The sequence below is a fragment of the Schistocerca americana genome, chromosome 4 (genome assembly GCF_021461395.2).
Source record: "Schistocerca americana isolate TAMUIC-IGC-003095 chromosome 4, iqSchAmer2.1, whole genome shotgun sequence".
Taxonomy (NCBI): Eukaryota; Metazoa; Arthropoda; class Insecta; order Orthoptera; family Acrididae; genus Schistocerca; species Schistocerca americana.
Window position 1 is genome coordinate 106,714,869 of NC_060122.1, and position 14,652 is coordinate 106,729,520.

The following is a 14,652-nucleotide window of genomic DNA, read 5'->3' on the forward strand; positions in this document are numbered from 1 at the left end:
TTAGGTTTGTTTGGTTTAAGTAGTTCGAAGTCTAGGGGACTGATGACCTCAGATGTTAAGTTCCATAGTGCTTAGAGCCATTTTTTTCACTTCACTTGTTGGTAGTCCAGTTGGTATATTCCTCTTTTGTCATTCTAGCTGCTAAAGGTTGCCTAGTAACTTTACCTCAATGTCGCACATAAATTTTGAAACAGTTTTTAAATTGCTTTTCTGGACCCTTCTTAGGGAGAACCCATGGTAACGCAATGTGGCTCGAAAGAATTGGCGACTAATGCTTAAATTTTCGCATGCGCGAAGTAGATTCTAAAGGAAACTGATTAATTAATCCCAGTACGGCTACAAAATTCTTCGTGTATGATGTTCATCATAGCGACAGAAACTAATGCGTTGCAAAAGACTTTGCAGTTTTTAGATGTATATCGGAGTATCTAAGAAAATAAGTTAAAGCGTTATCGACGAAATTACGATGAGGACTCGACTGGAACGTGACTTCCAGTGTATTACCCTCACCGACAAACTGCGATAGCAATATTTACCGTGGAGCTAAAAGTGTTACTTAAGAAATAGTACATTCCGGAACGGTACAATGTGTGTTCATAACTTGTAACAAAACGGTCATTAAATGGGATACATAATAATAAGAGCCGCAGTGCTGGCCGCGAATAAACAAAGCCACGTGGTTTTAATATAGTGAATAGACGAATCCCAATACTTTTTGTTAAGGCATAGTAATATTCAAGAACTTTGGTTACGTGTTAAGCAGCCCTAAATCAACGACTGCAATTGTCTTAAATGTTGCACAAGACGATTAAATAAGTCAAACTTATCCATTACGGATATCGTAGAACCTGTGACTGTTAACTGAATGTAAATAAATTACACAATTCTGTAACCAGTCACTTTTTTTTGAATAAATATGTTTCATTCCATGAACCGGTTTCCGAACCTTTTTAGTTTCATCTTCAGATGGTTCCTGGAAGTTACATCATTCCTTCTAGCATAATGCTGGGTGCTGGCTCTGTGACAAGAAGATGGAACACTCTGTAATGTATAGCCATGACTATCGTTTATCAGTCGATATAGATGTAAATATAGTTTTTTTCTAACTTGGACAGTATAGTATCCATCTGTCTGCTTCCATTCTGATATGCAGTTGGTGTATCACTTCACACACTTTTACACAATCTATGTTAATTTACACGTTGTCAGCATCCAGCATGTGCCATACAACTGTTGCTTCTAAGAAAGATCTTGACAGAAAGATATGGCATAGGCCTACTTTGGACAAAGATGTAATTTGTTCTTTTTTACACGTATTAAAGTTTTTTTACATGTATTAAAGTTGATATAAGGGCAAATATTTTAATCAGACTGGCGATAACACGATAGCACAAAATAAAATAAATAAATTAATTAATTACTACAAGAACAAACTTCATGTTTTCTGATGTCATATTTCTATTCGTATATTAACGTATAACAAAGTCAGTTTGTAGAAAATATTTTAATCAAGATTGGCATTAACATGAATGCCCAGGAATCAATAATGCAGAGTTCTTGTATCTGCAATGATATACAGCTGTTTTTATGACCGTGACTATTATATTTAAATTTAAACTTTAAATAATAACGAACCAGGAAATGAACTATTGGCTTGTTTCTGTTCTCTCGTTAACATGATCTGGAATATTAGTAAGAGTAGATTCTGTTTATTTTAGCTAAAGGTAATACGTATAAAAGTTATAGTGTAAGATTAGTATTGTGTAAATAAGTATCATTAACAGCATAACACGCTTAGTAACAGTATTCAGAGTGGGAAACTGAGTTCCATGAAGGTTCAAGGATGTGAGCAGGACGAGAGGACGGCCTTAATCGCTTGGACCCAAGTTACAGTGTGTTCTATACCAATTTAAATAAACACGTGATGCGAGAAATTACTCCGCAAGAAACGTAATTCAAAAAATAATATGTAAGTGAAATATTCGTAGAAAAGGTGGTAGAGATATCACCCAAAAAAGTAAGGCCAATGACAAACGGCAGATCAGCGTCCTTCGATACCAAAAGTTAGCCCAGAGCTTCGTCGCTTCCGGCAGCACATGCTATCCCTAACTGGAATTCGCGCCGGCCCTGTGACAGGCTGTCACAGGGCAAAGTTCTTGAGCTGTGGCGGCAGCGAACTAGGCAGTGCATCTTCTTGGAACTCTCATGTTTAAAACGTCATACCTCCTGAATTACGATTATTGGATACAGGTTCCGCCTTTTGTGCTAAACACTGTTTCTTCTTGGTATAAAAACATGTTCCAATACCTCTGTGTCATCATCTATGGGTTTTGTTTGCTGGAAAACTATAAAAGTGAACATATTTTAGATTGTAACTGATCTAACAAAATGAGGCCTTGTTCGCTTTTGTCCTTACCTAGAATTTACATTGTATGGTTTTGCAGGACCATCTTTACGTTGTCCTGCACTGATGCCCTGTCGTCTGCAAACCAAACGATATAAATGTGAATGTTATCAGCGAGTTAACCTACCCCTTGATTTTTTAAAACCATGATTTTCGTGTGGCAACATGTTTTGTGCGTATATTTGTTATTACTCAAGCTCTTTTGCGACTGATTGTCTGCTGCTCTGCCGGCAGTGCCGATTCACTCGGCTAGATACAGTAGGTACCAGATTAAACAGGGTCCATCACGTACCGCGCTTCTGTTTGGTCTCTCTGCCAGCAGAGTTGTTATAGCATAGTGCGGCTGGGCCCTAGGGGGCTGCGGTCACCGATATCGGTTGATTCCGCCGACGACCGACATCGGCCGAAGACGTCCGATCGTTTCAGATCAGTGCGCCACTACAGTGTGCGGTCACAATGTAGCCGACCTCAGCGTCCAAACGTACTTATTGCGGACGACAACGGGTGATATCCAAATTAGTTTGTTTTTTTCGGTCATAATGGTCGAGACGAAGCGAAAGATGAACTTTGAGAAACTGGTAAGTCTAGTCAAAGGCGGAGTTTGTGGCATCCTAAGCATAAAGAATATCATAACCAAGATTCAGTTCGGACTCTATGGACTGATATCGCCGGTTTATTGCAAAACGCAAGTGGGCGAAATCTATATCAGAAATTTTAGTTGTGCCTTATAACCTGGAAGAATAATTTGCTCAAGCGTTGGCTTATCTTCTGCTTTAGATTACTGTGGTGGATACTTTTGGGCTATCGTAGGTAGAATCAGCTCTCTACAAAACATTATTACTTCTTACTGCCGTTGTTTTTATGGTAGTAGTGTGGTGATTATGTTACGCAGTGGTTCACGAATGTGGTTTACTTACGTGTTTCCACTTTCCAGTCCTATGGGTGTTGAGAGTACCTTACGCTAAATGTTATGTTTGTCTACCGACACTCATTCAACGTTAGCTTACATATGCCTGCACAACGTTAAATAAATTCGCCGGCCGAAGTGGCCGTGCGGTTAAAGGCGCTGCAGTCTGGAACCGCAGGACCGCTACGGTCGCAGGTTCGAATCCTGCCTCGGGCATGGATGTTTGTGATGTCCTTAGGTTAGTTAGGTTTAACTAGTTCTAAGTTCTAGGGGACTAATGACCTCAGCGGTTGAGTCCCATAGTGCTCAGAGCCATTTGAACCATTTTAAATAAATTCAGGAAAACAGATTTCGGGTAGGCGCCTATTTGTGAACGTGTCATTCGACGTCTATTAAAAAATCCAGTTCTCCTATTAAAAATGTAGGTCGAGTTCAAGGACAATCGGAACCAACACTTTGATATTTGATACCTGTCGATTACATCTTCTTAATAATTAGGCCTACACCACCTTCTGAAAAATACAGTTTTAAAGTTTTTGTGAGATATGTTAGATGCTACTTACGATGCTCTAAACACTAATTTGAAATCGAACATTTTCACTCTTACACCTCAAATACCTGTACCATGAAGTATTTAACTTTCTTATACCGAAATTTGAAGCTATCCAACTGCACTAAAAGGCACTTCAAATGGCTCTGAGCACTACGGGACTCAACATCTGAGGTCATCAGTCCCCTAGAACTTAGAACTAGTTAAAACTAACTAACCTAAGGGCATCACACACATCCATGCCCGAGGCAGGATTCGAACCTGCGACCGTAGCAATCGCGCGCTTCCAGACTGAAGCGCCTAGAGCCGATCGGCCACAGCGGCCGGCAAAAGGCACTGTAATGTTCTTGATTTTCTTCATTAAAAGCGATACTCAAACTGAAATAATACTACCCCCAGGAATATTGTTACGTTCTTTCTCAAATCCACTGGGTAAGTGTTTAGAAAGTAGTGAAGTCCACTAGAATCTGGTTATCTGAACATCCTACCTGTGCTGCACTAATTTTCAGCATCTTTAGAATTAAGTGAGCTGATCTAAAACCACGATTCAACCTTTCATTAATTAAAGCAAGACGAATATGTGAGCCTCAGCATCTCAGACGTGAAATAAAACACTTGGAAAGTGTTCTGAGAAACAATGAGTACTCCACAAGTGATATCAGAAGTATAAGAGAGTCAAACACTCGGCGAAGTACAAATCAGAAATACAAATGACGGGTACGGCCTTTCTTCCCTATACTCCCAGAGTGATGGACAGAATCGGCCATATATTGCGCAAACACGGCGTAAAGACTATTTACAAACCGACAAAGAAGAACAAAGAGTGTCTCAGGTCGGCAGAGGAGAAAAGGGACTCACATGCAATGTCGGAAATATACCGCACATGTGGAAAAGTTTATACTGGAATGAATGCACGATCAATCAACACCAGGAACACAGAACATAAGTGAACTGCAGGTCAGGACAGGTGGATAAATCGGCTGCGGCAAGTACGCGCTGTGTGAGACCGACCAAGTAGTAAAATTCGCCGACATGGAAGTTATGGCTGTAGAGAAGAACTGTCACACCCACTAATTCAGAGAAGCTATAGAAATACAAAAACACTGGAACAGGTTCAACAAGAAAGAAGAAAGCTTCAAGGTAAACGGACCCTGGCTTCCCGTACGGCAGCGAACGACCGTCCCAGATAGCAAGAGAACCGCACCGGAAATGACCGCAGAGAAGCCCTCGGACTTCGGCGCGCAAGGTAGGTATAGTCTGGGGCCGCGAGCTCGGCTCCAGTGCGCCCCCAGCAATGGAGGATGAAACTCTGACAATGTCAGCCGCTCGTGTTGGCGAAACGTCAGAAAATTCATCAGACGAACGTCGGTCGAAGAATCCGAGACAGAAGCCAACAGGCATTTTGGCACCAAGTGGCCACGAAAGGGAACAATTCTGAATTAGATAATACTTGTTTCCTTACACACAAATTTTATCCATGTAGCCTACAATATAAAAATGTGTTTTCACTACGTAAATTACACTTTATGTGCTCATAATGTCATTAGAAATATCTTTACAGACTGATGTCGCACATCCTGCAGCTGTAGGATAACAAACCCCATTCTGAAGAACGTGTTGTAAAGAGATCGTTAGCGCAGTGTATCACTGAAACTACATATTATCGTAATACAAGCGTATAAATGCGAAAAACATCAATTACGGACTTTTAGTTTCTGAGGTGGTGGTCCCTTCTGATGCTAATCGCTACTGAGAGAAGGAAAGTGACGTCACGAAGTTAAAGCGTTTTTAAGTTTTGTGTCTGGTGTTTTCCCCTTCATCGCGTATATTCGTAAAACATGTGTGGTAATTCCAGTAACACAGAACAGACTGCACAGTACTTGCGAGCTTCGTGTCGAGACAGATACAGTTCATTTACATGCATCTTTTAATAGCAAAAGGCCCAATGCAGCCCTCGTAAACAAGCACAGAGGCATCGGGGTAACAATCCCCCATAGAGGTTAAAATAAAACCTACTTCATACACAAAACAGATTCTAACCTAACCTAATCTAACATAATCTCCTCGATCCTGTCAAAAACCAACGAATGAGATCGGACGTGCAGTGACGAAGCTGTCGGCTGTGATTATCGGGCAACCTTTGGCGACGCCGCCTGACCGTCGTTGTTGGTGCCTCTATTAACGCAGCCTAAAGCCCGTATTACACGATGCGCCTAAACCGTACACCTGTGCACCAGCGCCCATAACGTGCATACCTGTAACTACAGACTGGTTCACTTACGACCTATTACACCATCGACGCGGGATATACCTAGTGCGCATGAGCAGCATCAGACGATAAGCGCGAAAAGAAGATAGAGCTGTCTGATATCTTGTAAAGTCGTCCTTTCTACTGCACGCAACTCAAGGGCGACTGTATGATATACCGGAACGTCATACGTTCAAATTATTTCTGTGATCTCAATGCTCCTATTTAATAAGAAAGTTGTTTTTTGCCATTATTTATTAAGTTCTTGTTTTTCTCTTATGTAGGTTAGTACTGTTCTGAATTACAAACTCAACAGTTTTATATTACGAGACTTGGTTGCACAGATATATGTATTTCGAAATCTACGTTTATACAGCATATTGCACATGGAGGCTCCACTTGTTTTTGAAGCTATTGCCCTGGCAGTGACAGTGAATCTTCGAATTAGGGCAGAACGGCGACGTTGTTGGGGACGAAGGCAGGGGAATATAAATAGGGGGGCTATCTCACCTTCGCGAAGGTAGGAATTACATGTTTATAAGTTTTGTGATCATGTCAGCGAAGATCACTGACAACATACCGGTCAACGTCCTGTTAATAACAGTACGTTTCCTGGCGAATGAGGAATCTTTTAAGAGCCTGGCTTTTAGCCACAGAATAGCACAGAAGTTGTTGTGAATGTATGTACTGCAATTTGCAGCACCTGAAAGGACCTGTACTTAAAGGTGTACTTGCGTTATCTTTCGAAGTTTTGAATATACGGTATATAAGTGCTCCTCAGCGTTTTTCAGACCGCGTCCATCGCACTGGGTGAAACTGCAGCGACTTTGTCGCCAATCACTGCCAGATTCTCTTTTCTGGCATGCTGAAATAAACAAGAGATGCAGTCAAAACAAACATGAACTTTCTTTCGTAAGCTAAGGCATACGATACAAATCGAAAATCACCGTGTGGCGTTATATGCATATTACTCAGAAAGAAACGATTGCCGACATATCGTACTACGATACAGCGAGTCACTTGTACACTTTTCGTCGCTGTATGCCTGAATGAAGACGCTTAACGCCTCTTTGCTCCATTTCATTTCTAGAATACAAAGTAATCAATGGAATTAATGCTTCCACAAATAGCTAGTATAAAAGAAAGTCTACTACCAAAAAAAAGGTTTTTCGCTGCATTTATGAAAACCTACTTTCTGAAAAAAAAACGCGGAAAATCCCCAACACGAAAATCTGAAATGACGTACTATAGTTCAATTCTTTTATCTTGGGGGCTCGCGCATGCCCACCCAGACGCGGGAGATTGCTGCGTTGCCAGTTGCACACGGCGCACGCGCCAATAGAAGCAGCGCCATAGTATAGCATAGTTCGCAAGCTTACGTTTAGGGGGGAGTGCGCAGTTCATGAAGTAAATCCACCACGGCCGCATTAACCCTTTCGCTGCTACAAAGACGTGCTCCCTGCATTCCGCGCTGTGCGCAATTTTGTCACTGCACTGCTCGCCTGTGCAGACACATCGTGTTCCGACTGCTTTGACACTCTTATCAATCGATAAGTGTGTCGAATGATAAGTGTATCAAAACAGTGGGAACACCATGTGTCTGCACAGGCGAGCAGTGCAATGATGACAAAATCGCGCACAGCGCAGAATGCGGCGAGCATGCGTCTGCAGCAGTGAAAGGGTTAATGAAGAGACAAAGCACTAGAAATTTCAAAAAATTGCATTCAAACGAATATAATTCGTGAAGTAAGGCACTTCGATATTGTTTTTAAATAATGAAAATATTAAGCACCGCATAAGGTTTGAATTCATAACCTTTCGCATAGTAGCCCAACACCTTAACCGTTACACTAACGCACCTCATCTGACTACATAACGCCATGAGGAATATAACACGTCACGCAAAATACCGACAAACACTGTTGGTATGACTATGAATTACTCACGCTTCGTCGAAGTACAATAGGAAATAAATCATTACTGCTGTTCTTTATTGCAAAAAAGCGGTTTGTGAGAGTGATACAAACACCTTTCCTTGCTATCGCTGAATTAAGAGTCTTATTGCTTGTTTGGTTTAATTAATTAATAGAATATGAAGCAATTGTTATACAGAATGCATTTTCCAAACTTTCTATAAAAGAATGTCTGCTATCAAGACATTGCTTTTGTTCTATTATTTTATTTATGACTGAACGTTTCTAAAACTAAAGACACTCGTCCATGCTCTGCACTGCAGTCGAGATGTGGCAACGTCGTTCTCTGTTCATTGGCTGACTGTGTTTTGTGACGTCAGATGCGCAGAACGAACCTAAACTCGGCCGCCAACATAAATGACGCGCACTTTAGCCACCAAGCAGTACGCAAATAACAAGCAAACACTGCCGTAGCCCCTTCTGTGCATGCGCTGGTTATCGCTGCCTAGTGCGCATGCGCGGATTGACGGCAGTTTAGAACTGTTCTCTATTTCGGCGCGCGGATACTGTGTCTGCTAATTTTCGTAGTTTCACACGTTCTACCGCTAGATGGCTGTCGCGCTAGACCAGTACCGTTCGCGGCGTATCGTCGTGTAATACCGGCTTAAGAGGCTACATAACATGCCTTACATTCGAGCTGCAGTAACTAGCGAACCCACTCCCTACGTGTGCCTGCTTCATTGCTACTGAAGGGCCAACTGTCGACTCAGAGGGTGAATGAGCGAGCGAGACAGCCAGTCTCCATACTGGCCCTCCGCCTCCAGCCACGCGAACGCGCTATGGTCCGCCACTCACCCTGCCAGACAAAGCGGCCAGCCTGTGTGTTGCTACGTCAGCTGTCACACTGTGGAAACGGCCGGAACCTCATTAGCTGCTCGCACGTGTTGCGCGATACGACAGAGCTGCCTCCATCTGCTGCCGCTCTACAGAAACCAAATTCGCCAATACAGGCAACACAGCCGCTCCGGTCCTCGGCGAATCTGTATTCCAACTCGCCGACCACCGCCCACCGCCGTGTCAAACCCGACTACCAGCACGGCGCAGTAGAGAGCATTTCAACGGGTGACCATAACGTCAGGTCTTGTTCTCTATGGTCCGGTCTCGAAGGCGGATCCCCCGCGTCGGGTCCACTAGAATGTGCCTCGCCAGCAGAATCGTTTGCCGAAAGAAGCGGTACCTAATTTCACCAATGAGACGTGTTAGATGTTCCACCGTTGCTACACCCCGAGGCAGCAGCCTGAAGACGGGCGACCGTAGACAAAACCACCTTTAGTTATTCACAAACTGCGACCAGCACTTCCTGCATCTGCACACAGCATGCACACATCCTTTCCGTTCCGGCCCTACTAACTAGGGAAAATCCCCATCGTGGCTTCCAAAGCGGAACGCTACTTCAAAAATGTTTAAAACAAATGTTGACAGACCACACAGAAACTCTGCGATTGTGGAACAGTTGAGTTCATTTGTTGCAGCTTATGTAATAAACTATCAAGTTTTCATCATTTCCTTGGGAGTGACCACATTCACATTCATACGAGCGCCTATCTCGGAAAAGGAGTCATACCTCACTCATTTACCAATCGTACAAATTAGGTGCGTCGGTAAGAGGCTCCTAACATTTGAGACACGTAGTGTCACTAGTGCCGTGTATGACACACCAGACGTGTTTTCGGGTGGAGGATTCGGTTCCCATTCGAAAGCCACTTCAAATGGCTCTGAGCACTATGGGACTCAACTGCTGAGGTCATTAGTCCCCTAGAACTTAGAACCAGTTAAACCTAACTAACCTAAGGACATCACAAACATCCATGCCCGAGGCAGGATTCGAACCTGCGACCGTAGCGGTCTTGCGGTTCCAGACTGCAGCGCCTTTAACCGCACGGCCACTTCGGCCGGCGAAAGCCACTTCATTTCGGCTGTTAATAGAGGAGTTGTGCAGAATCAACTGTCATTTACATGTCCCTACCTTACATCTTGCTGTTGCAGACGAATGTTACACTACGACACAGACAAAAATTTGAATACAGAGAACAACAAAAGAGAAAAGAAACAGAAAATGAGGCGAGGGAGGTTTCAACGCTGCTCGCCCGCTTGGGAGTCCAACACCGTAACCACTTAAGCCACAACGCCATTTTTCTACCCCGCCCTGATCTATATTACACTTCTTCGTATTGGACAGTTCACTGATTCTCTTTTCCTCTTTTTTTTTTTTTTTTTTTGCTTTTGACAGTCCAGTACACCTTCTTCCTGTTTTCAGGCTTGATCAGTGTTCAACTTTTGACAGTCTGTCCGCTTGGCCCTCTTACCACTATCTTGTAAGAAAACACCGAAAGAGATAATACGTAATTCGCAGCTCTACAGGTGTTTAGCAGGAGAAAGGTGATACCTCACTGGGCTAAAACGAAGGATTGCTGGCTCTTCAGAACAAACAAGTAAGTAACCACTGCGCTACGGACTGCCTGAATTCTCAGAACGCAAGATTACGCCACTGAAATTGAAAAATGAATGTGCTGGTATGTCGCAGGCTTAGTACTTTCCCCCAGTTTCTTCAGTAGTTGCCGAGTTTTGCGTCTCGAATGGATGAAATCCAGACTCTCTGGAGCCTCTTTGCCATTACCGTTTTCTGTGGTTACGTAGAACTCGAAGAAGTTCATCACTTTTCCGCAGATGTGAAGTAAGTACTCATTAGTAAACAAAATTTTATCCATGAGGTATTCGTTGAGTTATAATGCAACACAGGAGCCGGCAGCTGTGGCCGAGCGGTTCTAGGCACTTCAGTCTGGAACCGCGCGACAGCTACGGTCGCAGGTTCGAATCCTGCCTCGGGCATGTATGTGTGTAATGTCCTTAGGATAGTTAGGTTTAAGTATTTCTCAGTTCTAGGGGACTGATGACCATAGATGTTAAGTCCCATAGTGCTCAGAGCCTTTTAAACCATATGGGGTAACGGACCACCTCACGCTACCATTGAATACCAAAGAATCACACAAAAAGTGAATTTGTGGGTGGAATGCATGTCACGGATATTCTTCGGATGAAACTGTTTGGCACCTGCGGTCCTAACATTTGTTTATTCGGCCGTTCCATTTTAAATCGTTCCCTACACACACTCCCAGACTTTCCGACTGGCTGCGCGTAGTCGCTACATCCGTCTATGTCGAGGAACAAGTTGAAGTCATCATCCGAGAACTGTATTTAAATGAAATGTAAGTATTTTGTTATGTGGTAACAGAGATGGAAGAAAAAAGTGAGAGCAGGTTCTGACAGTGTATGTTTTGCTCTGATTTCAGTATTTGCTTAAATATATGGCAGTTCTGCACTCGACTGCAAAAGAAGCATTCATCCACCATTTCCAGATAGTTTACAAAACAAAACCGGTAGTATGTTGGATCTCTTGGAAATTTCGTTTAAGATGTCGTCTATCTATTTCCCGATCTATTTAATCAAATATTTTAATTTTTTTTTAGTCATGAGCTAATTACCTTTGCCATGCGAGAGACAATGAAATAAGTGTATGCCAAAAAATGCTAGTAAAGAAATTTTGTCGCTAGTAAGCATGGCGACAGATTTCCAGATTTCCGTCATGGCGCTAGCTTATTGCTGGGAAATGAAGATGGAGAGGAAATAATGCTACATCCTTTCGCTAGAGAGCACCTGATGAAGATATTTAGTCAGACCACAGAAACACCAGAAGTGCATTAGAATTCCTCGGACATTACCTGACGGCTGTGCCTCTCCATTAGCCGCTTGTAGCAAGCCACGAGCGCGAGATAACGCACCACGCGGTGGGGCAAAAGGGACTAACATCACTATAGATAGCGGAACGTGTTTGTTGTCCCTGCATCTACAGCAACATTCCACAAACTTCCTTATGCTGTGCCATGGACTGAATTGTGGTGTCACCGCCAGACATCACACTTGCTAGGTGGTACCCTTTTAAATCGGCCGCGCTCCGCTAGTATACGACGGACCCGCGTGTCGCCACTGTCAGTAACTGCAGACCGAGCGCCGCCACACGGCAGGTCTAGAGAGACTTACTAGCACTCGCCCCAGTTGTACAGCCGACTTTGCTAGCCATAGTTCACTGAGAATTACGCTCTCAGTTGCCGAGACGATAGTTAGCACAGCCTTCAGCTACGTCAGTTGCTACGACCTAGCAAGGCGCCAATTATCCTTTGCTGTGTATCTAATGAAGCATGTACAGTAACAAGACCAATGTTCACCAATTGTGGATTAAAGTTAAGTATTCCAGCAGCTACGTACTTTTCTTTATAGCATTCATTACGTATCCTGTTTCAGACCTCGCGCCAGCCTGCGTGAGTTTAAGCGCGTGCCTTTCGGTTACCCGTCACTGTGGATTGGCTGTCTTGCCAGTCCACAACATGAATGAATACAGATTTTGTCCATTCGTCATAACCCTTTCTGCGGCTACTGTTCTAGCTGTGCCTGTTTTGTTATCCTACCGTCTCGTCCTCAACACAAGGCATGGAGCAATGAGGTCTAATTTAGGGGTCAGTGAATGGTTTGTGATCCTGAAGTTTAGTTACAATACTCATTTCTTTATTCTGTTACAGTTAGTTATAAAAAGAATATGTACGTAACTGTTGTGTTAAGAAAGAACCGAATTCAGTGTAGCCATGTTTTACTGAAGCTCGACTTCGACTGACTGAGATGTTACTCTTTTTACATCATTTAGTCCCCGTATTAGCAGTACTTCTACAAAAATAAGTAATTACTGCTCTTACTGAGCTCACAAACTGCTGAATTATTAAATAATTTCACCCTATTCGTCAGCAAAGAGACACACAGTTTGTAGCATCCAAAGGGATTCTGCTCACAGTTAATTCTTCCCTGAGTATTAAAGTCTGTACTATAAAAAATGAAATATATGTATAGAACCGCTGTCACAGTTGGTCTTCGATCAATGGACAATGGTCAAGTTTGTGATTGGTTTGACATACCTGTTCACGAAAATGTATATTCTACAAGTCTTTCGTATCTGGACAACTAAATCTGCATGTATTTACTACAGCAAAGCCTTTGCTTCGGTCTATAGTGTTTAAATCCATCCCTTCCTCATCACTCCCCCCCCCCCCCCCCCCGCATCACCAATTTCCCTTAACTTCCAAACTGACCAATCCTCGGCTTAGGGGGCTTCATAAAAACGTATCCTTTTCTTTAGTCAGATTGCACCATCAATATCTTTTGATTCAGTACATGTTTATTACTTCTATTAAAAATGAAATTTCCAACATGTTTCTGAAACATCGCATGTCAACAGCCTCTATCCTGTCCTTACTGCACCGTTTATCAATAACGTTTCAGTTCCGCATTGGGCTACACTTCAAAAAACTGCATTCGGGGAGGACCTCCTAATAGTAATTTTTATACATGTGACAGAAGTGTGTCACATGGAACCGTTGATGATGCGAGTTGGTAACAGGTCTCTTGCGAGTCACTTCCAGCGTAGGTAATTGCGGCTACGCTGGCGGCGCGACTGCGGAATGACTCAAGAGTAAACCGCTTGCAACGTGTTACCAACCAGTTGACAGCGACTCGGCGTCCACGTTGACAAGCGATATGGGTTGCGTTGTGTCTTGAAAACTAGCGCTATATAGGTTTAATCTGAAAATGAACCAGAGGGTTGTGGACACTGTCTTTGTATGGGAAGAGGAGAAACACCCAATTTTATATAACTACAATCTCCTAGGCTACTGAAGAAGGGTTTTGACAGAAAGAATGGTGTCGGCTGGGAAAAGAAGTTCAAATGACGGGTATGTGTTGTACTCTACGTCTATTGTTTAAAGAAACAGTTACCAGTATGTCATAGGAGCAGGTGTACAAGAAAAATGTAAGTCATGCCGGGAGTACACTTTTGTTTGATTAGCAGCGCTTGAGTTGTTCTGTAAAATTTCATTGTCGTCTGCAAACTAATAAAGGAAACCGAAGGAAAATGACAGCAAAGCCACAAATTTCCTATTTGTGGAAGTACAGCGGTTTTCTCCTAAAAATGATTTATGTAGCACAAACCTTCACCACATATTTTGGCGTGTATAGATCTCAAGACCTCATGGTTAAAAAACAAAGGTAAAGCATTGGTGTGGCGGAAGAAATCAACTGTGCCAAATCATTGTAGCACTGTACAGGCTGTTTCATGAAGAATAGTAAATATTGTAGGTGCTAGTACCATAGAAGAATTGCAATAAAAATGCCATATATCATGTGTCCAATTTTTATTGAGAACAGAGATTCACCTGTTAGTGTATAACACAAACAGACTTAAAGCAAAGGCACATGAGGATATTATCAATTGATTTTCAAAAATTCCACCGCCAACTTTTATGCACTTCTGACTTCTCTTGACAACATCACATGTAACTCTTAAGACCCCGTCTTTAAATGAAACAGGCCGGCCGCTGTGGCCGAGCGGTTCTAAGCGCTTCAGTCCGGAACCGCACTGCTGCTATGGTCGCAGGTTCGAATTCTGCCTCGGGCATAGATGTACGTAATGTCGTTAGGTTTAAGTAGTTCTAAGTCTAGGGGACTGTTGACCTCAGATGTTAAGCCTCA